The following is a 27670-nucleotide window of genomic DNA, read 5'->3' as shown; positions in this document are numbered from 1 at the left end:
TCCAGCTTTAGAAACAGACAAATTTGTTAAAAGGTTATAATACCCTACCATTAGAGACTATGGAAATGTTTTTGTTTCATATTTGTTAATTTCCTATTTCTTTTACAGAACCGAAAGCAGCAGACAGACATGTCAGGAAGCGAAGCATTCTACGGAGACATTGGAGGCTCTGAAAACAGGGTTACTCTTTGGGATTAAAAAGAAAATCATACTTCTACCAGTAAATGTTCATGCATTAGTGTTACTATACAAAGGACCCTACACATTCACTATATCTGGTCTCCCACAGAACATGGAAATGCAATTATTTTAGTAAATATAAACTGCTAAATGACTTTTCTCATCAGCGGAACAGTATACAGTGCCTTGAAAAAGTATTCATATCCCTTGAAATTTTCCACATTCTGTCATGTTACAACCAAAAACTTAAATCTACTTTATTAGGATTTTATGTGATAGACCAAACACAAAAAAAAGACACATAACTGAAGTGAAAGTAAAACGATAAATGGTTTTCAACATTTTTTACAAATAAATATCTGAAAACTATGGCGTGCATTTGTATTCAGCACCCTTTACTCCGATACCCCCAACTAAAATCTAGTAGAACCAATTGCCTTCAGAAGTCACCCAATTAGTAAATAAGAGTCCACCTGTGTGTAATTTATTCTCATTATAAATACAGCTGTTCTGTGACGCCCTCAAAGATTTTCTAGAGAACTTTAGTGAACAAACAGCATCATGAAGGCCAAGGAACACACCAGACAGGTCAGGAATAAAGTTGCGGAGAATTTTAAAGCAGGGTTAGGTTATAATAAAATATCACAAGCTTTGAACATCTCACAGAGCACTGTTCAATCCATCATCGGAAAATGAAGAGTATGGCACAACTGAAAACCTACAAAGACATGGCTGTCCACCTAAACTGACCGGTCAGGCAAGAAGAGCATTAATCAGAGAAGAGGCCCATGGTAACTTTGGAGGAGCTGCAGAGATCCACAGCTCAGAGAATCTATCCACAGGACAACTATTAGTCCTGCACTCCCCAAATCGGACCTTTATGAAAGAGTGGCAAGAAGAAATCCACAAGAAGTCCCGTTTGCAGTTTACGTGAAGACATGTGGGGGACACAGCAAACATGTGGAATGTGGTGCTCTGGTCAGATGAGACTAAAATTTGCTAGAGAGACCCCTTACACTTACAAATTTAGAATTATCTTGTAAGATGAAAGGCCTCCTACGGGGACGGGTATCTACGGTATACGCCACTCTTACTGATCCGACTACTAAACTCCCTTATAAGAATCAATGGGAATGAGACTTGAATACCACTCTTGACTGATCTGACTGGCAAAATATTGCCTATGCTTTATCCAAAATATCCATTAACACAACACTAATTGAAGCAAACTATAAAATGCTCCTGCGTTGGTATTTGGTCCCGACCAGAGTAGCGAAGATGTACCAATCTGCATCCCCCACCTGCTTTAGGCAGTGTGGCCAGATGGGTACAATGTATCATGTTTGGTGGCAGTGCCCTGTAGTCACCAGATTCTGGATTTGCATATCTAACTTGATACAGTCCGTGACAGGGGTTAATATCCGTAGATACCCGGAACCAGCGCTTTTTCGAAAGTTTCCTGAGGAGGTCCCAAAAAAAAAAAAAAACTATAAAAAACTCATTACTAGGGATGCACCGAATATTCGGCGGCCGAACATTATTCGGCCGAAAATAGAAAAAAATGGCACTTTCGGTATTCGGCCGAATAAGTCAAAAGGCCGAATAATTTTGTGCCGAACAATAGGGCTGAACGATAGTCGATATATCGACTATCGTTCTGTGGCCGTAGGCGATATTCATATCGCCGAGGTCACGATATTTACAGGGGGAAGGGACTCGGAGGAGGACTCACAGACTTCCGTGAAGCCGGGACACTTCAGCGGTGAGCATACATCCATTACTCGTGCACTGCAGCCCGCCCCACACATTCAGTGAGTCTTACTCTCCTCCCTAGTTTTTTCAATGGCACATTCAGGAAGCCAATCATGCCGTGATTAGCTGCACAGCGAAGCAATCACGCGTGCCTGCATACCTGATTGGTTCCGCTGTGCCGCTACTCACGGCGTGATTGGCTTCCTGAATGTGCCATTGAAAAAAACTAGGGAGGAGAGTAAGACTCACTGAATGTGTGGGGCGGGCTGCAGTGCACGAGTGAGTAATGTATGTATGCGGCTGTGCTCCTTTCCAGCCTCCTACTAGTCCACCTCCAGCCTCCTACTACCACCACTATGAGAGACTGTCTGTCACTGTAGAATCTGATCGAGTCCACACTGACACTGACTGACTGTCACTGAGTAATTGATGTTACCACATTAACCCTGACCTGCCCAGTTCCCTGTATCTGCAATTAAACTTTACAAGGCTGCCTGCATGCTTCCTGATTTCCATTCCCAGCATCCTTCCCAATCCCTACAGTGTCACTAACATTAACCCTATGGTACAAGGCTGCAGTGTGCACTGAATCCCATTCCCTACAGTAACATTTAGGGAGAGAGAGAGACATGAGAGGACAAGAGAGAGAGAGAGAGAAACATGAGAGGACAAGAGAGAGAGAGTGAGAGGACAAGAGAGAGAGACACACGAGAGGACAAGAGAGAGGACAAAAAATTGGCAAAATAAATGGAAAAAATGCGAAACACCGCGTTCGGTATTCGGCCTTCGGCCTTCGGCCAAACATTTCATTATTATTCGGCTTCGGCTTCGGCCAAGAATTTCATTTCGGTGCATCCCTACTCATTACATATATACTTTTAGCAGCTAGAATAACTATTGCTAAATATTGGAAGCAGTCGAAGGATCCCCATGAATGCGTGAAGAATTAACTTAACTGGATCATGGTCAATGATAGACTTATTCTCCTGTATTTCTTTCCCCACCCCCTATCTCTTTTCCCCGTGACATCACCAATACCATTATCACATATGGAAAGGAATCAATGGGATATCACGCAGTCAGTCCCTAGTGGTTTGGACATATATTATTTGACCCTATTGATAATAATTCAAAATTTACTATACGGTTTTGTTTTCTCTACTGGTATTTCCACCGAGATTGTTTAATGTTGAGATCTCCTTGTTTAACCAGCTGCCGACCGCCCACCACAGATATATTGTGGTGGGGCGGCTCGGCTGCGCAAAATCACATATAGCTATGTGATTTCATGGATGCGCTACCGCCGTGATTAGACATAGCGGGAGGTGGGCCGCGGGAGGAGCGGCGGCGATCGCCGCCGGCCTCCCACAATCGTCAGAGAAAATGACAGAAGACCAGCCTGCCTATGTAAACAAAGCAGGCGAGTCTTCTGTCACACAGGCAGATAGAGATCAGAAGTTTCAGCTGAGCTGCGACCCCGATCTCTCTGTGCCTGTCGGTTCAAATCCCAACCATGACACTACCTGCATGGTCAGATGAGATCGGGCGCGTTCAGGGTGATGTGCACCAGATTTTACAAGATATTATAAAGCTGTAATGTTGACAAGAATGAAGGAAAGGACAAAGAACAAGAGTGATAAAAGATGGGTAATAGAAAATTCACGGAGTAGGACAAGGTTGGGTAATAATATATGGGTTCCATGAAAGTTTAGAATGTTAGATGTAAATATACATGAAATAACCAGGAAAGTATGTAAAATATGGGATGAGATATATAAACAATTTAGGTAGGAATACAATTCACCGTTAATTGCACTCACAGGGACAAAATATTTGTCACCTTGGAATGAGATTCAATTTGGGAATTGGATCAGGGATAAAAATGCACAAATAAAAAGATATAATGAAAAAGGGGGGAAATGTACACTTATCAGGAATTGAAACACAAAAGCAATTGAATGATAGTAAATGAATGGTGGTAGCTACAGCTAAAACATTTTGTGACATCTTTACCCCAACCAATTCGAGCAGAGGATGAATATCTCCCATTGGAGCGTTTGAGCAGCACCCAGAGCTTCGAAACATAATCTCTTGAATTATAAGATTCTTGTGTAGTGTGGGGGCTGGAGAGGCCGCCATTTATTACAAGTTGGGAAACCCCCTGGGAAAGCAACAAATAGACAATAGACAAGATTCTGAGAGCTGTTTATACCTTGGCCAGAGATAATAATAATACGATAGACATTAATTATAGAATGTATAGCCAGGTGGTGTATAACACTAGCTAAAGCACATAAAGAACATCTGCAAAAATCTCCATTATGTTAGAGGGAATGTAATATAAAGGGTACGATGGCCCATATCTGGTGGGAATGTCCAAAAATACAAATTTTTTTGGCAGAAAGTATGACAATATATAAAAGGGAGATTACAGAAAATGAGATCACTGATGACCCTTGGCTTTGCCTCTTTCATAATACAGAGTCCATTAAAACAATACAAGAATACGTTAGTATCATATCTCTTGAATGCAGGAAAGGAACAATCCCAAAAAAATGGCTAGAAGTGGTAAGCCCTACTTTAAAGGGACTGGTTTATAAGGACTGAGTCTCCATTTTCCACTACCGCGGCTACGAAGTCGTGTTACTTCTAGCGCGACTTCGTAGTGAAAGTAAACTGCAGCTTTCAGTGCGACTTGTCCCTCATTATAGAGGGAAGTCGCACTAAAGTCGGCTCAAAAGTAGTGCACGAACTACTTTTGAAGTCGCCGCAACTGAAGTCACGGCAGTGAAAAACGGGCCCGATTGAAACAAATGGCTTTTGACTTGCTGTGCGACTTGACATGTGTCAAGTCGCACAGCAAGTCGCACTAGTGGAAACCGGCACTGAACATATATTCAAAATGGAACAACAATGTACCCAAGGAGATGTTCAAAGAGAGAAATTGGTAATATATGGAAAGGATGGGAAGAGTTCAAAGAAACTAAGACATTTCCAGAGATGTGGGAAGGGAAGGAGGTCCAGAGGAGGAAGAAAAGAAAGTAGTAAGGATTTTAGAAGGTGAAAGGGAGGGGGTTAGAAGGGATAGTTATATTAATATTTATATATGTTGCCTTTTATATATGAATGTTAAAATATAAGAATTTACTGTATATGGAAAATCAAAAAAAGAATTAAAAAAAAAAAAAAATCAAATGACACTACCTGCATGGAGTTTGCATGTTCTCCCTGTGCCTGCATGGAGTCCCACACTCCAAAGACATGCTGGTAGGTTAATGGACTCTTGTCTAAATTGGCCGTAGTGTGTGTATGTATGAATAGGAGTTAAGTCTCATACACACAAGAACATCGAAGTAAAATTTCGTACAACAAATGATCTACTGATTTCCTGATCTTTGGTAATAGCGCTTTTAACAGCTGATTCTGACTTTTCAGACGACAAGAGCTGAAGGTGCACGCAATAAAATTTTTATCATACATGAACAGAACGTCTGATTTTCGTTTAATACAGTTTTCGTCCAAAAAAAGCCTAAGAGCAAGAAAGACTATGCATGCTCGGAAACTTAAAGACTACATTACCAAACAATTCATCACTTCTGAAGGTGTATTCTGTCGCACGAAAATTTTTGTATAGGAGGGTAACCTCTTCATTTTCAATAGGACGCTAACATGCAACAAAAAACTGAGGAATATTCATCCAATAATCTGATCAGGTGTACGAGGCTTTGGGCACCTTGGATTGTAAGCTCCTTGACGGCAGGGACTGATGTGAATGTACAAAATATATGTAAAGGGCTGCATAAATTGATGGCACTATATAAGTACATGTAATACATTTATAAAATAAACCCACAAGATGTGCGCTATATACACTCCAGCCTTGTTTGTTTGTTTACAAAATGGCAGACAAGCAAGTCCCAAAGTTGGGCTCAAAAAGGAAACAGCTGAGGCTCGGTTCACATCTATGCGATGCGGGAAGGCTGTGAATTCGCAGCCTTTTCCCGCATCGCACACGCACCCCCGGCAGTTCACACTGCCATATGCGATACGCTGGGGGTGTCAATGTAATCTTAACGACACCCCCAGTTTGATCGCATATCGCAGTGCGATCGTGCAGTTCGCACAGGATCGGATCGCACAAGTGTGAACCGCTGTGCGATCCGATCCTGATGCGGCAGCAAAAATGCCTCCTGTGCGTGTTTGCTGCGGGAGCAATGCGAATTTAGCCATACAGTTTGTATGGCTAAACTCGCACCGCACAGCTGATCGCATGTAATTTCGGAGCAGTGCGCTCCGACATTACATGCAAACCCCGCACACGCACAAGTGTGAACCGGGGCTGAAAGGTAATGTTAGTGCCGGGTCACACTTGTGCGATGCGGGAAGGCTGCGAATTTGCAGCCTGTTCCCGCATCGCAAACGCACATCTGGCAGTTCACACTGCCATATGCGATACGCTGGGGGTGTCAATGAAATGTTAACGACACCCCCAGTTTGATTGCATATCGCAGTGCAATCTGACAGTTCGCACAGGATCGGATCGCACAAGTGTGAACCACTGTGCGATCAGATCCTGATGCGGCTGGAAAAAAGGGTAATGTGCGTCTTTTGTGCGGGTGCAGTGCGAATTTAGCCATACAAAGTGTATGGCTGAATTCGCACTGCACATCCGATCGCATGTAATGAAGGAGCAGTGCGCTCCGATATTACATGCGATCGCCGCAATCGCAAGAGTGTGAACCGGCCCTGAAAGGTAATGTAAAAGGTAGAAGATTTTCTGTGCAACCTTCAGTGTGCAGCAGCCCCCACTCAGGCACCTAATACTTACCTGAGCCCATCTTTATCCAGCGATGTTGCAGGAGTGTCTCAGCTGCCTGGGACCCCCTCCTCATTGGCTAAGACAGCAGTGCGATTGGCTCCCGCTGATTATTAATCAAAGTCCGCCAAGCAGGAGAGGGGCAGGGCTGGGTCACAGCTCTGTGTCTGAATGGACACACGGAGCTTGACTCGGCTCGGGTGCCCCCACAGCACGCTGCCTGCTGCGGAGGCACTCAACAAGAGGGAGGGGCCAGGAGCACAAAAAAGAGGGACCTGAGAGAAGGAGGATCTGGGCCACTCTGTGCAAAGCAAACTGCACAGAGCAGGTATGACAAGATAGTGATTAAAAAGAAAAAAAAAAAAAAAAAAGACGAGACTTTACAATCACTTGAAGAACACTGCAGTGTAAATATCACAGAATAGGCATTTATTTATTTTCTGCTGCCCACGTCGAGATCAATTCTACCCATAGCGCTTGCAGACCACAAGACATTAGCAGAAACTCTGTGCTCTTGCTACCTCTTAGGAGGTTGTGGATATCATTTCAGAACATGAGGAAAGGAGAGTACAGTATACAGATCAATAGATCTTTGCTCTGGAAATAACAGTTTTCTCTAAATAGAACACAGTTCACACACAGAGTTTCAATTACACCTGCTTCTGTATACATCCATAACCGCCTGTATAACATTCTAAACAAATACCAAATCCAGTTACTATGCGATACACAAGCCTCATAACATTTAAAAAAAAGTCAGGACAAGTCTGATCATTAGAGGAGATTAGACTGTTTTCCAAGGATACAGCGGAGAAAATAAGTATTTAATCCCCTACAGATATGCAAGTTTGCCCACTTACAAAAAATGAAGCGTCTAGAATTTATCATCTGGGTGTATTTTAAAGGAGTTGTAAAGTCAGAAGGTTTTTTTATCTTAATGCATTCTATGCATTAAGATGAAAAAACCTTCTGTGTGTAGCAGCCTCCCCAACACCCCTAATACTTACCTGAACCCCATCTCTGTCCAGCAATGTCCACGAGTCCCTTGGCCCTCCGGGACTCTCCCCCCTGATTAGCTCCAGCGGCAATCAAAGTCAATTAGCCAATCAGGAGAGAGAGGGTGTGGGGCCAGACCGAAACTCCGTGTCTGAATAGACACACTGAGATGCAGCTCGGCTCGGGTGCCCCCATAGCAACCTGCTTGCTGTGGGGGCACTCAACAGGTGGGAGGGGCCAGAAAAGAGAAGGATCCAGCTTGCACAGAGGAGGCAAGTATAACATTTAAAAAAAAAAACAAAAAAAACATGCAAGACTTTACAATCACTTTAAATGACAGACACAGAATATCAAAAAAAAAAAAAAAAAAAAAGAAAAACACAAAAACAAATGCTATAAATGATGTTGCAGTTCAGCGAGTAAAATAAGTATTTGATTCCCCAAGCAAAACATGACTTTCTACTTGGTGGAGAAACCCTTGTTGGCAAGCACAGAGGTAAGACGTTTCTTGTAGTTGGTGACCAGGTTTGCACACATCTCTCTCAGGAAGGATTTTGGTCCATTCTTTAAAGATCTTCTCTAAATCCTTAACGTTTTTTGGCTGTTGCTTGGCAACTATGGAGGCAGTTTCAGCTCCCTCCAAAAATTTCCTATAGGTTTAAGGTCTGGAGACTGGCTAAGCCACTCCATAACCTTAATATGCTTCTTCTGAAGTCACTCCTTTGTAGCCTAGCGGTATGTTTTGGGTCATTGTCATGAAGACCCAGCCATGACCCATCTTGTTCTAGCTGAGGGAAGAAGGTTCTCATCCAAGATTTTACAATACATGGTCCCGTCCATTGGCCTCTCCACGTGGCAAAGTTGGCCTGTACCTTTAACAGAGAAACAGCCCCAAAGCATAATGTTTCCATCCCCGTGCTTGACTGTAGGGATGGTGTTCTTAGGGTCAGTCAGCATTTATCTTCCTCCAAACACGGCAAGTCAAGCTAATACCAATAAAGCTCAACTCGCCGTGTTTGGAGGAAGGAAAATGCTAACTATGACCCTAAGAACACCATCCCTACAATCAAGCACGGAGGTGGAAACATGATGCTCGTAATCACGATGGGACTAGGTGGAGCTGTGCATGCCGAGGATTGTATTGTGAAATGCCCATTTTTTACTTCTGAAATGTGAATGGATTTTTATATGGAAATAAAAACTTATCAGCAAACTGCACTATGGCTCTTTCCTCTTACCTATATAGGATTGACACCACGCTGAGAGCTACAGATTTGGAGTGTACAGCCAGTGGGAGCGGTGCCACTGCAAAGCGAATATAGATCTCCTTTAATTAATTAGTGAGGTCTATTCAAGCAGTGGAGGAGGACACCCATAGGTGGGGTGAAGGGCACTGTGGTGAGGAAATTACTGAAGAGCTCTTGGTGTATGGGACTGCATTTTTTTTTTCCACGGACATTGAATCATTTATTTATGGATTGTGTATATATATTTAAAGAAAAAAATGGACTCAAAAATTATATAAAGATGATGTTTACACTGTTTTCAGATATTTATGCACTTTTATTGAAGGATTGTTACTCTAATGATTATAACTGGGAGTGAGGAGGAAATACTTCAACTAGAGAGCCACAGATGTAAAAACAGTAAGAAAAATAGAATGTGCTACCAAAAATGAACGCAGGCTTTCTTTGCCGTGCTTCATGCATTAATTTTGTAATAGTGGTAGAGGAGGACTTATATACTCACACACACAACATGGTTCTCAATGGATTTCCAAGATCTTAAAGTGGAGTTCCACCCATTTTTAGAACTTTAGATCTATGTAATCCCCTTTAAAATGGCTTTTACCAATGGAAACTTTTTTTTTTTTGCTAGTAAATACCTTAATTTCGGCTTTATTCCTCCTCTCCTCACTTCCTGGTCCGATCGGCGATGACGTCATTCGGCGATCCGCAGTGTCTGCTGGGATGTATTCTATTCCAGAAATCTTGCAGTAGCTGTATCTGTACTGAGCCGTGCCTGCCCCGCCTCCGCCCCGCCTCCTCTCATTGAGTTGCATTGTATGAATATATTAAGGCTGTTCTCTGCCCCGCCTCCTCTCATTGAGTTGCATTGTATGAATGTATTAAGGCTGTTCTCTGCCCCGCCTCCTCTCATTGAGTTGTATTGCAACGGGCGGAGGCGGGGCAGAGAACGGCCTTAATACATTCATACAATGCAACTCAATGAGAGGAGGCGGGGCAGGCACGGCTCAGTACAGATACAGCTACTGCGAGATTTCTGGAATAGAATACATCCCAGCAGACACTGCGGATCGCCGAATGACGTCATCGCCGATCGGACCAGGAAGTGAGGAGAGGAGGAATAAAGCCGAAATTAAGGTATTTACTAGCAAAAAAAAAAAAAAAAAGTTTCCATTGGTAAAAGCCGTTTTAAAGGGGATTACATAGATCTATGTATTCCAACCTATTAAAAATGGGTGGAACTCCGCTTTAAAGTGGAAGAAGAGCCTAACTAACTTTTTTCTTCTTTTTTTTTTTTTTTTTTTAAAAAGGCTTCCTCCTCACTTCTCCTTCCTATCCTGTATAAAAGAAGAAGAACTGTGTACTTACCCATATTAAATCCGCTTCAGTCAAGTGATTCTGCAGCTCTGGCTCTCCTGGGTCAGTGAGCAGCTGCTGCTACTTTTGTTGATGGCTAAGGGTCCTTTCACACGGCACGGTTCTTTTCTTCTTTTTTAACGGACTCGGATGACACTCCGTATGTCCGTTTTTCATCCATCCATTTGCGGATGAAAAAAAACGGACATAACGTATGTCTATGGGATTGCGGACATTAGCAGATGACATCCGCTGACATCCGTTTTTGCGTCCGTTCCGTTTTTTAAACAGAAGAAAAATAGGGTTCTGTTCCGTCTCAAAAAACGGAACTAAATGGAATGGACGCAAAACGGATGGTCAACATCCGCAATCCCATAGACATATACATTATGTCAGTTTTTCATCCGCAAACGGATGGGAGGAAAAAACGGACATACAGAACGCCCGTGTGAAAGGACCCTAAAACACAGTACAACACTGTTCAAGTGAAGTTATTATTTTAAGTTCAAAAGTAAAATTTTCAACATTTTTAATCTGTAGTTTAAAAAAAAAAAAAAAAAAAGTGGATTGTAAAGTCTCCGTTATATATGCTGTGGGGGCACCCCTGCCGAGCTGCAGCTCTGGGTCCATTTAGACACAGAGCTGTGGATCGGCTCTGTCCCCTCTCTCTTCTGATTGGCTGAATGACTTTGACAGCCATGGGAGCCAATGACACCTCAGCTGTGTCTGTCTCTCTCCCTTCTGAGCCAATCAGAAGGGAGAGTCTCAGATGGGCAAGGGACTCGTGGACATCCCTGGACAGAGATGGGGCTCAGGTAAGTATTATGGGGTTCTTGGAAAGTTGCCGCACACAGAATGTTTATTTTAAGATAAAAAAAAGCTGTTGCCTTTACAACTCCTTTAAGAGATACCCAAAGATCCCGCCACAAAGATCCTTGTTCAGGCGTTTCCTGCTTTCCGATGATGATGCTTTGTCTATACACAGAATTGGACTTTAAAAATAGGTCTCAACAAACAATTATTCTGTATGTTTGGTGTTCTCATATCTAGTCATTTATTTGTTAGTGGTCCCCAATGCAAAGTTATAACTTGTAAGGAAACAGCTGCACCATGACAAGCTATAAATACAATATTTTACTTTGGCACCCTTATAAAAGCCTCTGGCTACATGTAAGATCTTTTCATTTTGCGTGCCATCAATCCTGCAGTCAAACAAAATGAAGACTTTAAAGCCTTCTTTTATCCTCTACGCTACAGAGTCTCAACCCTGCCTCCTGGAAGATGGCTGAACTTCTACTAACACCTTCTGCACCCACCCTTGACAAATATAGTTTATCACCTATGATCCGGCTTGGTTTCTCATTTTAGCAGCCAGTACAAACATTTGAGGGGAAAGAAGATTTCTCGCTATATAAAAAGAAACACAAAACTGAACAAAGCATTAAACCAGAACTCGAGTCAAAAAAAATATTAGCTATATATATAGCCCAAACAATGAAATAACAAAAACCAACATTTATTGGAATTTTCACCATCAGTACTTTGTCTGCCACTAGATGTCTGCAGTCCTGACAGCCAAGGTTGTCCAACCAACTCCTGGACAGAGAGGCTGGGGCTTGATGGCTGTGAAGCGAGAAGTGCTCAAAGCTGAGCACTTCCGAGTTCATTCTTCACAGGGCTGATCTGCCAATCTCCTGCTACTCTCTATCCTGACATCGGCCATGAGGGACCCATTATGGCTGCTTTTGGTGAACTTTAAAGCCTCAGGGGTAGGTAAGGAAAGACGGCTACCATGTTAACAGTTATATTAAAGATAGCGTCTGTGGTACTCTCCTTTAATTTAAGATTATAGTGCTCCGATTTCAAGTGACAGTCTTAAGCCCCGTACACACGATCAGATTATTGAACGATCTGTCGTCTGTTTTTTGTGGCATGCTAGTCTGATGTGGAAAGTGAAGAGGTTATTTTCATACGAATTTTCCCGTACGACAGAATTCTACTTCAGAAGTGAAGTCTTGTGTTGGATTGCTTTCTATGTGTTCTTTCGTCTCTGAGCATGCCTAGTCTTGCTCTTAAGATTTTTTTCTGTCGAAAACTGTACTAATGAGACGAAAATCGGACGTTGTTTTGACAGACGATAAAAATTTATAGCCTGCACATCAGGATTTTTTCAGCCAAAAAGTCAGAGTCGGCTGTCGAAAGCACCATAACAATCCAAAAAATGGCAGGTCGGATGAAATTTCCCTTCAGATTTTCTTATCGTGTGTACGGGCCTTTAGGCTTTGGAAGTCTATGGATTTCAACACTGAATATTTGATTATTAAAGGATACCCAAACATTTTAACACCACTAGAAAAAGGGATTTTTATTCATAGTATAGAAATATACATATCCATCCCAAACATCTTCCCCGGCCTGGAGATGTGAACTGGCAAACTGCTGAGCAGTCAAGTACAACTCGCAGGAGGAAGGAAAAGGTTATAATTGTTTACTTGCTTTATTTGCCCAAATATATTAAAAGAAAAGGTTGACAAGGAATGTATAGTGTGGAAGTCAGTCACTCCCTACATAGGATTCAGCAAGCACTTGTATATTCGAAGCGTGTTTTTTTTTTTTTTGCTCCGCTGAAGCCTGGTACACAAAGGCTGAATATCAGCCGATTCAACAGGAACCAGCTGACATTCTACTAGTGCATACACCAGCCTGTGACAGAAGCCATCCGGCTTCTGTTGAACGGGCATGCTGGAAAACCAGCATTCGATCGCCATCTGATCAGCAACGACTAGTGTGTTCAGTCTTCTTGTCAGCACACAATAGCTCAGCATGGAGATCTCTGTACTAACATCGGATAGTTAGTACAGCAAGCTCCTTCCAAGCTCTTCAGTTTTTTTTCCTTCAGCCTGCTGGGTTAAATGAGAAGAAAACTGATAGTGTGTACCAGGCATTAATTTGGAGAGATCTCTGCTTGTCTCTCTCAGACAGGAAATTAATCTCCACAATGTGACAATGACAAAACACCTGAGAGGTCCTAACCATTCCCTTCTCTATGCAAAAAGTAAAAGATTTTTTTTTTTTTTTTATGTTGCTTATTTATGGTTTCTAAAACGTGTAATAAAAGTGTATAATATCCAATATATACATACATTCTTGTACACACACCCACTATATTAACTGCTATCTGAAAATGTAATAAATTTGCAGAAAACTGCTCCAGGCGTTCTGAACCTCCCACAAACACTTGTCAGCCATCATCTGTCACTCCCAAATTAAACTGTTCAGGAGTACAGATGGTCTATTTCTATTCATGGCTGCAAAGTCTGTTAAGATTACATGATCCTAAACCTGCAGCATTTCATTTAATCAATAGGAAGGTATGCTGAAGATAAGTCCCCTAGGGTGTAATCAGTATGGGATGGCATGTAAAAGCCTTTGACCCATTTCAAACCACATGACCTCTACCACTGATGCAAGGTAACACTCCATTAAGGAGGGGGGGTACCCAGCTTACACACATTTGTATAACACTGCACTTTTTCCATGTCTGCTGGACAGCCAACACATTGGCCGTTTATCAAAACAGAAGACCTGAATTCCGGACCTTTGTCCCTGAATGTACAGTACCCTTGTCACCAGTACCACGCCAGTCACAGACTCCCATAGACTGACAGATGCCTGCTGGATGCAGCACCTGTTCTTCCTGGGCACACTAAAAGAGCTGTACTAAGGGGGCAGAGTGGGGGGGAGGGGTAATATTTGTTGTGCTCCGTCTACTGACCTGTGCATTACACTCTTCTGACACTTGTGCTCTGTGTTACACATGTCTAACCCCTGCCCACTGTGTCTTACACACGCCTAATTCCTGCATTCTCTAAGATGTGTACTCCTAACCCCTGCGCATTACCTACCCCGCACCCCTGTCCTCTGCGTGTTACCACTCCTGGCCTTATACCCTATATATTACACACACCTGACCCCTGCACTCTGTTTTAAACACTTCAGATCCCTGCGCGATATGCACTCAAGTTTTCAGCTCCTCCCACTGTTAGCACGATTTTGCCACACAGCAATTCGCCCCATGTCATTTTTTTCCTGGTCCCCAAGACTGGTGACACTACAGGTATGAAAAAGCCCCGTGAGAATGATGGGACTCGCCTTCAACATTGTCACACTTCAGGAATCAAACGAAAAAATGCTCAGGTGTTACTGGAGACTCAAAGTAGAGGGCTGCATTGGGTTTGTGCTCCCGCGGGACCCAACGCAAATCTCGCGGGAGCGGGCGGTTTTACCTCTGCTGCAGGCGGGAGTGGGTGGTCACAAAATTTTGCGGGAGACCAGCGGGGAACAGTTCGATTTGGTGTACTGCATTTTCCGGCGTATAAGATGACTTTTTATAATAAAAAAAAGGTACCCTTGGCGTCTTATATGCCAGGTACTGTAGCTTCAGCTAGTTACAGAATGTCCTTATTAAATATTTTAGTCCATTGGATGTGTATACAGTACCTTTGGCAACTTACAGAACATCCCTGTGCTGTAATACTCTATGTACCGTGCTGAGCCAATCACGGCAAGCGGTGTATTCTATTAATGCATACAAAGCCTGCTTGGATTGGCTGAGGCGGGCTTATACAACATTTGCCAATGCGAGCAGGCTTTGTATGCATTAATAGAATACACCACTTGCCATGATTGGCTCAGCAAGGTACATAGAGTATTACAGCACAGGGACGTTCTGCAAGTAGCTGAAGCTTACTGTATACACATCCTGCGGGCTCAAATAATAATACAGAAGTTCTGTATGTAGCAGAAGCTACAGTACATATTAGGGCACATTCAGCGGGCTAAAATATTTAATAGGGACGTGATGGAGTTGCGATAAATGTACAAAAGTGTACAAACATTGCGGGTGCGGGCGGGAGCGGAACACAAACATTGCGGGTGCGGGCGGGAGCGGAACACAAACATTGCGGGTGCGGGCGGGAGCGGAACACAAACATTGCGGGTGCGGGCGGGAGCAGAACACAAACATAGCGGGTGCGGGCGGGAGCGGAACACAAACATAGCGGGTGCGGGCGGGAGCGGAACACAAACATAGCGGGTGCGGGCGGGAGTGGAACACAAACATTGCGGGTGTGGGCGGTCCTGGTCATACATTGGGCAGGTGCGGGTTTAATAAAAACAGTCCCACGCAGGGCTCTAACTCAAAGTCAACTTCACAGCTCAAGTCCCAATTTGAGAACAGGAGCTTGTCAAGTGCAGTTCAGCTGCTTTAGCCATCACTTCAACAGTCAGCCACAGTCTTCATTCAGTATAACTCTATCACTTTTTCTTACATAGGCTGGCCAGGGGAGGTAAACACAGCTGAGATGTCAAGGACCAAAGCTGAAAGAGGCTGTCCATACGCTGCGGCCACAACAAAATTTAAGCTTCTTTATTACAGGAGGCGAAAAAGGTGGCTGATCTGCGTTTCTACCCCCTAGACCGCCCACCTACAAGCAACCATGGCCCCTCTGGGAATAAGCAATTTGAATCACACTTGTGATTATAAACTGCAAAAACACACCACAGCCATTTATTAGGGAGCAGGATCACCTCCTGAGCGCCACACAGTGGCTGTCTTGCCGCACTCTGAAAAACATTCCAAAATTTCAAAAAAGGTTCACTCGAATGTAGACGGTCCACAATTTTTTTTTTTTAACTGCTAAACCCGATTTGGTTCAAATCGAATATGGTAATGAAACTACATTTAAAAGGGCATGAAAACAAAATGTTTTAATTAAGGAAATGCAATGAGATCACTATATAAATTAAAAAAAAAAACTGTACATTAGAACCTTATCTGTGCTGTAGTCTACCATTAAACTGTTTTTATTGGAACATCTGCAACTTAGACATACATTATGCAATTTTATGGTTTAAGGAAAAAAAAAAAAAAAAAAAACACACACACTTGATTTCCCCATCAACACATTTAGTGTTGATGGGGAAATTCATCCCACAGCACAATTGTGTTCTGACAGCGGGAGGTTTCCCTGCCATCAGGATACAACGGTCGCTGCTGCCGGCTATAACCAGTGGCAGTGATCATACAGAGGGGGAAAAAAAAAAAAAAAAACACTAAATACTGGCTGTACTGAAGTCAATAGATCGACTTCAGTACAACAAGCCTGCCCATAGATGGATTGAAGTTTGGCCAGTGCCTGCTGAACCAGATGAATTTCAATCTGTCTATGGCGGGCTTTACATCATGTCTTACCAGCATAATCACTGAAAGCTTTGTTACTGAACAACTGTAATCAGATTATCAACCAGAAAAATGGCAGGAATGTTCATGCAATAAAAACAAAAATACCCAAAGTTCACATTTCATAAACATAATACAGGTGAGACAGTTTTAGAAAATATATTTCATATGCAAGATAAATACATATACAAAGAAGTACATTGTTCAGCTTGAAACTGACTCCCCATCACCAACTCTGACCTTTTTTTTTTTTTTTTTGCACGGATGTATTATTTTCCTTTTCACTGCATTAGCGGTTTATCTAAAAATAAGGAAAAAAATGACACTGTTCACATTGTGGTGGTAGATAATTATCAGCTGGTGTGATGTCAGCGATCCAATCATAGTGCATTGCTCTGCCGTAAAGATGCTGCAAGTCAAGACAGACAGACACAGGACAGCACCACTGGCAAGAAATCCAATGAATATCCACTTGTGTCACCAATGTTCCCTAACAGCAGTATACCTCAAAAGCAAATTACAGCACTTCCTCCTTGTACTTTAAAGGATGTGGTAAGCCTGGCACGATGATTCACATCTGGTAGTCATGTGCTAAGGTTCGGAGGTTCTTGGTGAGAGTTCATACGCTCAGTGAGACATGTAAACATAGTAAAGAACCCTAGGCCCTCCTTAATGAGCCAGTAGCTGAAATCCCCAAACACACTCGGACTCTTATCTATTCCATGTTTCTTGTGGCGAAAATAGCTATAGAGACTGCCTGGAAGAAACCGATAGTAGAAAAATAAGCCAACATGTATCATGGTACACGAAAAGCTGGTCAGTATAGTCAAAGACAGACCTGCTAGGTTTGATCGTGTTTGGGGCCCTTGGCTTAAAGCGGAGTTCCACCCTGAAAATTTTTTTTCACCGTCTGCTTGCTTTAATTTACCTGAAAATGAATTGGATAATTTAAATCTTTTTTTTGTTTCACTTACCTTCTTTTTAATGAAAATATACTTACCTTCCTTCCTCTGCGGCCGTGGCCCGCGCTGTCACTTCCTCCTTGCATTGACTCCTGGGAGATGAGCGTCATCGATCCCAGGAGTCAATGCGCCTGCACCGGCCCTGCTCGTCACTTCCGGTTCAGACACATCATTCCCTGCTAAACAGCTTTTGGGCATGCCCAGAAGCTGTGGAGGTATGACGCGCCTGCCCTGAAGTGACGAGCAGGGCATTCTGGGACTCCAACATCACCGAAGAGGACACAAAGAGGGACACTGCGGCTTCAGCTGCCCACACCTGAGATGGCAGCGCTGGACAAGACATTTTCAAGGTAAGTATTTCTTCTAAAAAGGTAAGTGAAACAGGGGACAGTTCAGAGGCTATCGTTGCTTAAATGCACTAGCCCTGACTGTCCCGGGGGTATTTTTTATCTAAAAAAAAAAATTTTCTAGGGTGGAACTCCGCTTTAAATGCCTACAACCCTCAAATGCTTGAAGAGAGCAGATCGGGGCAGTGGGCTCTTTGACGGACCTCTTGGGCTTTTTTTCTTTCTCCGCTTTCTCTTTTCCAATTTAGACCTATTGGTCTTGGAAGCATTAGTGACCCACGTCGGCTGGCCAGTGGGCTATGGAGATGCTGAGCTATTTTCTTTTTCCCCAAGTGCCCCTATAGGGTGGTTCATCTTTGTCTGACAGACACATTTTCATGTCTAACTATTGATAGTAGTTGATATGACGATATGTTATTTTGCTGATAATGCCTACCATTGATATACTGAAATCACCCACCTGCATTGTGGGACTTTATCTTATCTCTATATTGATATTATTGTTTGGATATGAGTTGTGAAAAGCAAATTACATTAAACTGTTTGTAAACCTCAGACATGAAATATGAACAAAGTGTTTCTCTCTATAGTGCGTACTTGTCTCTATTAAGAGCACTAAGTGTCATTTCTGTCTGCTGCTTTGTTCCTGTGCTATCAGCATGAATTACTTCTGACAGGTTTTCCTGACACCAAGAGAAAAATGGTGACAAGGGAGCGAGCTCCAGCAGATTGACAGCCACAACTCTGTTCATTTGTGCTGTATAAAGGGGGGGGGGGTTCCCTTACCTCCAATCAGTTCGCTCTTCACTGAGCTCTGCAGAGTGTAGCTCTGTGCCTTGTTTTCTGAAAAGCTCATACAAGCTTTATAAATTCTGGACTTTGAACAGATGTAGAGAAGAGAAAACTGCAGATAGACCGGTACAATTTTTATAGGCGGATTTGCTTTATCTCTCTGTATGACCTAAGGATAGTCCCTTCACTGGGTATATGTAAGGCTTTACAACCACTTTAATAGTTAAAGTAGAATTCCACTTTAAACCTAACCTAACCTAACCTTAGCCTTAAAACTGCCCCCTCTGCCCTCCTAGCACCTATCCTGATTAACCTGCGCAAAAAATAAAATAAAAAAGGATGCATATTCTTACCCATTTTCACATCGCTCTGGTCCAATCATGTGATCTCCCCTGAAGCTGCTTCCAGCTGATGCAGGAAAGAGGTCCGACAACAGCTGGTAAAACAGAGTGCACAAATGGGCCACACTGGGAATAACTGGCACCCCCGTAAATCTGCTAAAGTGCAGCGCGTTTCTCTGCAGGTTGGGAACGCACACGTTCCCTAGACACAGAGATGTGGCCCTCTAGCTGTTGCTTGAACTACAAGTCCCATTATGCCCATGCCCTTGGCAGTCATGCTTGTAAATATCAGTCTTGCAATGCCTCATGGGACTTGTAGTTTCCAAACAGGTGGAGGGACAAAAGTTGAGCACCAATGGACTGGCCTAAGGGGTCATCACACCTGTACTTCCCCCACTGCTGGTCCTCTGGCGTTAATAGGTATGGAGAAGTTACTACAAACACAGTCAAGCCTCAGCGCTTACTCTGATGGTTAAGGTATTCCTAGCGATGCTGCTCTTTTTGGTGGATAAACTTCAAAACACTATAAGGCTCCGTTCACATGTAGGCGTTTTGGGGCGTTTTTGGGGAGTTTTTCAGCTCTAGGATCAGCTCTCAAAACTCCCAACAAGACAAATCCTATCATTTCAATGGCCCCTGTTCACATCTGAGCGTTTTGACGCTGTAAGCAAAACGCCCAACGCTCAAAAAAGTACATGAGCTTCTTTTTGGGCAGATTACGGGCGTTTTCCATTGGTCTCTATTCAATCTAAAAACGCCTGCACAAAAAACGCCTGTAAATCGCGGTAAAAAACGCTACGTTCAGGTGTGAATGTAGCCTTAAGAAAAAAAGAAGGGAGCAAAAGCCTAGTGCATTACCTTCAACACCAATGAAAATTATTAAAACCGGAAAAATAATACTCACAAACCTGAAAAAATAACAAGCGTATCGAACACAAAACTCCAGTGACACAGATATCCCCCCTCCATGTTTGGAAAGCTGGACGCATTATCGTTTCATGTTTGTGAGTATTACTTTGGCGATTTTAATAAATATTTATTGGTTTTGAAGGTAATGCACTAGGGCCAGTGATGGCGAACCTTGGCACCCCAGATGTTTGGAACTACATTTCCCATGATGCTCATGCACTCTGCAGTGTAGTTGAGCACCATGGAAAATGTAGTTCCAAAACATCTGGGGTGCCAAGGTTCACCATCACTGCTAGGTGTTTGCACCTTCCTTTTAGGTATGGAAAAGTGCACTATGGCAGGGACTCCCTTGCATACTACATTTTATATGAGCAGGTAATACATGAGCTGAATTAACTGTCTGTACACTCTCACTACATTTGAACATTCTTTTGTAGCTGGTGAATCACATCTGGCCCCTTTGTCTGAGGTCATATATACCAAATGTTGATAAATTTGAAAGGTCAGGCCTGTCTACAGATGCTACCCTTATCACCAATATTAAAATTCCACTGCGTATGTGTGCCCTGTAACAAATGACCATCCATCAGCTGCAGCAGTAAATGGTTTCTGAATCCAAATTTTAGGCAAGTATGCCTGAGGTAGAAGGTGAACCGGTGACTTTTATAGACACATTCAGGTATCTGCATGCAGCGTTCCTCAAAGTATGTCAGCCCTGCTGAAAATGGCTACAATACCCTACCAGCCCTCATGAAGTTAAAACAGGGGTGTCAAACTCAGTTTATTCGAGGGCCGCACCAGCAATATGATTGCCCTCAAAAGGGCCAGTTGTATCTGTAAGACTAGATGTCCAGAGCATCCCCTACCCTTACATAAGACATCAGGAGCCTCCCCACCATCCCTTACATTACAGTGCACCACCCTTAACTTGTGCTGCTGCTGGGAAGAAGCTAGAGGCAGTGTTGGGAAAGCAGAAAGTAGAGGGTCTGGAGGAGGGCTGCAGGAGAGGTGCGAGGGCCACATGAAATGGCCCGGAGAGCCGGATACGGCCCGTGGCGTGGCCTTGTGTTTGACACATGTGAGTTAGAAGGTTCTAGCCCCAAAAACACATTGCACTCTGGCTCATTTAAGAAAAAAGAATGGACTTTTATACTCGGGACTGCTGTTATGTTTGTGGTGTTCTCATACAACTGGAACAGTCCAACCCAAACTTCCAAGTGGCAACCTGGTCTCAAGTGCTGCCTTATGCCTCGTACACACGCATCGATAGTTGGCCGTGAATTTTCGGCCAACGTCCGATCGTCGGCTTGTTAGTATGGTGCTTTCGACAACCGACTCCCGACTTTTCGGCCAAAAAAAATCTGGTGTGCAGGCTATAAAATTTTTGTTGGCCGTCAACATAACGGCCGATTTTCCGTCAGTCAATACAGATTTCGGCAGACAAAAATCTGATTAGCAAGACTGGGCATGCTCAGAGAAGAAAAAACACACGGAAAGTAAACCAGCACATGACATCACTTCTGAAGTTGGTTTTTGTTGGCCGAGAAAATTTGGACAAAAGAGGGCCGATAATCGTTGCGTGTGTACGAGGCATTAGTTAAAGCCAATTATTATAAAAGGGGCATCCACAGAGCACTTACCAACCTCATGGTAATATACTAAGGAAGGAGCATGCAGCTTCAACAAGCCAGCGATCATTCTTCTATCCAGAGTGGGTAAACCCACGCAAACATTTTATTAATCAGGCTTCTGTATCGATTCATTCAGCTTATTACAAATCTTTAACACCAAACATTCACACTTTGCCACTCAAGTATAGAAGTCCATTACATGTGCATGAGATCAAGCTCATAGTAAGGTGTTAATTACACTCACCTCTGTGTTCCTAATCATCTAATCTGCAGCTTCAACATTATGGTGCAGAAAGGTTTCCAGCAGCTGCGTTCTGCTCTGATCTCCTACAGAATGTGCTGGGCTCACAGGACTCTATCCCTGGTATCTGGGGGGAATCAAAGGATCAGGGCACTACAGGAAGAAAAGCTTCTGGACCGGTACCCCTAAGCTGCAGATCTGTAACCATGAACCGCAGTGGGGAGCGTCATTAATCCTACACCTCTGCTTGATAATCATGCAGCACCAGTTTAAATCTTAACAAAAAAAAAGCACCGATGGGGACTCAAATTCACTTCTGCAATACATGATCACCCCCATGTTTTATCCATTTAAAGAGGAACTCCACCCAAAAGGGGACGTTTCGCTTGTTTGCATCCCCCACTGCCACATTTGGCACTTTTTGGGAGGTACCCGCTCCCACTTCCAGTCAGATGCACCGCAGCGTTCTGTGCAATAGTTTCCCCTGCAGTCTTCTGGGATACATCACAGGTCCCAGAAGACTATAGGACCATTCACAAAGCGCAGTGTGGCTTGCGCAGGCACAATAGGAAACTGCCAATGAAGCCTTGTGGATCCCTTAATTGAGATGCCAATGCCTGCAACCAAAGCTGATTAAATAATTGCCCCGAGTGAGGACATTGCTGAATCCCTGGACAGGTAAGTGTCCTTATATTAAAAGTCAGCAGATAAACAGTATTTGTAGCTACTGACTTTTTTTGTGGGGGGGGGGGGGGGGGTCTGGAACTTCTCTTTATAGACCCTACAAATACAAAAAATACTTACCGACAGTTTAAAAAGGTTACCCTCCCATCTCACAGTCAGAAATGTAATTGTTTTTTCCCCCCTATCCACACTTCCTGGATTATTGCCTAGGCAAGAATGATGTGTTCAGCTGTGCACAGCCTCCATGGAGACTCATGTCATGCATCCCAGGAGGCCATAGGGTACCCTCTAGGGATGCCACGAAATTTCGGCCACCGAAATTTTGGCCGAAAATGAGCCTATCCCATTTCGGCCGAAAATGGTTTAAAAATGCAGAAATTAATGGCCGCCGTGAGGAAGGAGGAGGGCGCAGCGCAGGTTTGAAAAGTCCCGCCTCTGAATGATGTCCCTATTACGATCTGTGTATGAATGAAGTGACACACTGGGAGGGCGAGGGGCCGCTAATAGCTATAACTATGTGAGCACTTCACTTCCCTATCATGCGGGTATCTCCTCTTACAGGGAAGTGAAGCGCTCACACAGTTAAAGCCATTAGCAGCCGCTCGCCTGCCCTCCCGCCCGGTGTGTCAGTTCATTCATGCACAATTGCACAGATCGTAGTAGTAGTGACAAAACAGGGAGGCGGGTCTTTTGAAAGGAAGGACAGTGACCGGAGGAGCAGAGTGAGAGTAAGGAGATTGCATCCTTGGGATGGGGAGGGACGCTGAGGCGGGGGGGGGGGGGGGGGGAAGGTGTACTGCCAAGGGGGATGCTGAGGCAGGGAGGGGGACGCTGAGGCGAGCTTGCCAATGGTATTAGTATTATGCAGCATGAGGGGGTTAATGTATTGCCACTGCTGGTCACTGATGCATTAGTGACCGACCAGTGGCAGTTAATTAACCCCTTTGGTGCTGCATTAGTGCAACCAGTGTTAATTAACACTGATACTGGTTGCACTAATGCAGCACAAAGGGGTTAATTAACTGCCACTGGTCGGTCACTAATGCATCAGTGACCAGCAGTGGCAATACATTAACCCCCTCATGCATCAGGGAGGGAGGTCGTGCTAACGTCACCACGGTGCACCCGGAAGTCGGGGCAGCAGCGTTCTACGGAACAATCTTTGTATAGCGCTTTTATTGTCATCTGAAATGTGAGTTTTTAACCTGGTTTCTTAATTGTTTGTACGTACTACACCATTGTGGCCACTCTCTTTTGCATATCCATTTGGGTAACTGAGCTCTGGAGGAGATCGGCTGTATATGGTACCTGGTAGACATAGTGGTTTTCTGCACATTGTCTTGGGAGAGGCACTATGTCATCGGTTGAATCCATAGATGTCCCTGGTCTAGATCGAATGCTGTTACTTATCTAAGATCTGGAAAGCGCTTAGCATATCTCTTGCATGTCTCACCGACAGCGGAGGCAGTCACAATATATGGTGGTGGATTCCTTTCTGCACCCAACACTCTGCACTGGATCTTTGCTGTTCATTTGGACTTTTAATTTTAACCTACGGCTTATTTTGGTTCCTTTTTGAAATTTATTTATTGGGACTTTCATTTATGTTTTGATCATTCGTTTATACAAATATCATTTGAATATCTGTATTTGTTAGTTTGATTTATAATCAACATCTCTTTATAATACTAATGCAGCAGTGACCAGCAGTGACAATACATTAACCCCCCTCATGCTGCATAATACAAATACCATTGGTAGATAAATTAACCACTTGCCAACCCGTCACAGTACATATACCTATGACAGGGTGGCAGCGACAGGTGTACGTCGCTGCCTGTTTTTGGTGTATGCCCCTCTATCTAATTTAAAATTATTTGGGGGAAAAAGTCATTTTCGGTTTTGGTTTTCGGCCAAGGGCATCCTGAATTTACGGTTTCGGCCCAAAATTTTCATTTCGGTGCATCCCTAGTACCCTCTATGTCAACAGGGGCCATAGGGTACCCTCTATGTCAACAGGGGCCATAGGGTAACCTCTATGTCAACAGGGGCCATAGGGTAACCTCTATGTCAACAGGCGTTCTGTCAGCAGTGCATCATCAGGGGCAGGATGCCAGAACCTAACCTACCTCCAGAACAAAACAACAAGCTCCCGATGAATGGCATGGGACCAAGTGGATCCCTACAAAAACCTGTTGGGTTTGCTGGCCGTAGAGTATTATTTTGTGAGGAACACAATAAAAAACAAAGGTAAGGGGGGGGGGGATCCTATTTAAGCCCTGTTGTAGGCTGACAGCAGAACATTTTTGCAGACTGAGTGTAGTCAGCCCTGCCCAGTGTCTTTTGCTAAACTACTTCACCATTCCTACTCTCAGAGATCTACAACAAATGCTAATCGTTCTGTAATCCAAAATAAGAACTAGAAAGGCTCTCCGAGATAATACTGGAAGTGCACTCATCAAACCAATATAACAAGATGCATCCAAATGGTACCATTATGTTTAACCCTTATGCTGCTAGCATTAGGAAAGTATATCACATTTAGTTATTTTAAACCTTTTTTTTTTAATTTCTTCAGTTACTTCCTGGTTTCTTGCCTAAGAGTCTGAGGGGAGGAGTTTTCTAAGCTAAGTACACCCTGCATGCTTGAGCTAAGAGCAGATGGATCCCAGGAATCTCTCTCTATATATATATATATATATATATATATATATATATATATATATATATATATATATATATATATATATATATATATATATATATATATATATATATATACATATACATATACACACACAGAAGAGGAAAGTTGCCCTGGGACTTTAATTGAGGCGAACACAGGTGGCCACTCAATAAGAGTGAATGCAAATATTACATTCACTCTTCGCTTTAAAAGTCAAACTTTAAAGTGGTTGAACACTAAAAAAAAATTTAAAAAGCTCCTGTTCCTTCAAAGTATGATTTATAGCATAATGCTTGCACACTGTAATTCATCCCAATCTATGTTGTAAAATACCCAATTAATACTGCCTCTTCTTGCGTCCCCCTATGTGTTCTGACCACAGTAGTCATGGTTGCAGATCCATGGTCCCCTGGTCAGTTTACATTCCTCCTTCATCACGCTGTGTAGTCAGGGTCTCTCTCTCCCCCTCACTCCCTCCTAGCTAAGTATTCTGTGTAGTGAAAGCCGATCTCCTCCCCACCCCTCCTGCAGCTACTCCTGTAAAGTAATGTATATAAAACACTTGCATCCGCGCTGTTTTAGGAAGATATAAAGTACAGTATGTCAACTTTTTTTTAAATTCTAAACCTACTTCCACATCGTCACTGCGCGGTCACGTGACCTCCCTTCTGCTGGCTGGCGTCCAAGGGGAATCTCAGCCCATCCCACTGCTCTCCTTAGATCGGGGAAAGAGTAGAGGGGGATCACGTGACCTCACAGCGGAGCTGTGGAAGAAGGTATTTAGGATTTTAATTTTTATTTATTTTTTTTTTTTAAAAAGCTGACATACTCAACTTTATATCTTTATAAAACAGAGGGGGTGCAAGTGTTTTATATATGTGATTTACCAACCACTTTAAAAAGTGGTTGTAAAGGCACAAGGTTTTTTACCTTCATTCATTCCATTCATGAAAGTAAAAAACCTTTTGTGTAAAGAGGCCCTCCCAGCCCCCCCCCCCCCCCCTCTAATACTCACCTGAGCCCTCTCTTGATCCAGCAATGTCCACAATAGCCTTGCCTCTCCAGGACCTTGCAGTTCCGATTGGGTTTTGACAGCAGCAGGAGCCAATGGCTTCCTTACCAATAGGCACACTAGTGCTGGTGACCTGGGGGCCCCCAAGCAATTCCCTTAATTTGCAGGGATTTTCTCACTTCCTGTTTGGCTGTGGGACAGGAAGTGGAGGGAAATCTCCGCAATGTGACACAGATGGCGAAAAAAAAAAAAAAAAATCTGACAGGGGGTTATAACCCTCCCTTACGCTATCCAAAATGAAGAAAAAAGTTTTGCATATAGTCCTATTTTAAAGCAAATAAGAGAAGGTCAATGTTACCATTTACAAACACTTTAAAAGAGTTGCCATAGCCAAAATATTCTAGAATGCGCAAGCTGCAAAGATGCCATCCTTGCATGCATACCATGTGCTAGGACACCAACAACATTCATGCTCGTTTCAGATCTGTGACTGAAGGAAGGATCTACGATGGGAGCCCCTGAAAATGCTTTTCTAAACAGCAGGACATCAGTGGCATCTCCCATCCACCAGAGTGAGCAGTCCCTTTAGGAAGTGTGTGGGAGAGAAGTGAGGAAGGCGATTAGAAGGATCAGAGTGTGCACACAGGATTCCAGTAAGTAGAATCTAGAGTAAACACACTTCCTCTGCCAGGCAAAGTGTCCACAGACACAGAACAAACAGAGCAGGCTTCAGCTCCCACACACCCATGCACTGCTTCTCACAACTAACACAAGAGCAGCTGTCAGAACACTACAGGAAGAAAAGCCTCCAGACTGATACCCTAAGCTGCAGATCTGTAACTATGAATTAACCCTACACTCACCTGAACTTGTTCTAGACTGATTAAGAAAGCTCCAATGTAAAATCAAAAAAAAAAAAAAAAAGCCCTGAGCACCCAAACAGGTGGCTGCCACTACACACGTATTCTTTAATGTAAGCGCCTAAAGAATACTATCATCACCTTTCCTTAGTGCCTGGTGGAGTCATGACCCTGACACAAGCATGTCCAGATCAGGTGAACACTAAAAAAAATAGACACTAGAACAATGGTCCCCAAACTGTGGCCCTTTTCTTCCTTTTTTTTTTTTTTAAGTGCCCCTAAGTGCCCCTAAGGACACAAACGATGGAGTACTTTTCCTCCCATTGACACCTTGGCTCGCCCCCTCGTCCCACTGACGCCCAACCTTGGCTCGCCCCTCGTCCCACTGACGCCCAACCTTGGCTCGCCCCCTCGTCCCGCTGACGCCCAACCTTGGCTCGCCCCCTCGTCCCACTGACGCCCAACCTTGGCTCGCCCCCTCGTCCAACTGACGTCCAACCTTGGCTCGCCCCCTCGTCCAACTGAAGCCCAACCTTGGCTCGCCCCCTCGTCCAATTGACGCCCAACCTTGGCTCGCCCCCTCGTCCAACTGACGCCCAACCTTGGCTCGCCCCCTC

General features: G+C 43.6%; 1 protein-coding gene across 2 annotated transcripts in view; it reads right to left on the bottom strand.

Moving 5' to 3' along the window:
* ATP2C1 (ATPase secretory pathway Ca2+ transporting 1) overlaps nucleotides 1–27670 on the bottom strand; it is a 235461-nt gene that overhangs the window by 170779 nt on the left and 37012 nt on the right. The gene's annotated exons all lie outside the window — the stretch shown is intronic.

Source organism: Pelophylax lessonae (genome assembly GCF_965119305.1).
Source record: "Pelophylax lessonae genome assembly, chromosome: 5".
Classification (NCBI taxonomy): domain Eukaryota; kingdom Metazoa; phylum Chordata; class Amphibia; order Anura; family Ranidae; genus Pelophylax; species Pelophylax lessonae.
Note: the sequence above shows the minus strand (reverse complement) of the source record. Positions and strands in the feature narration are given on the sequence as shown.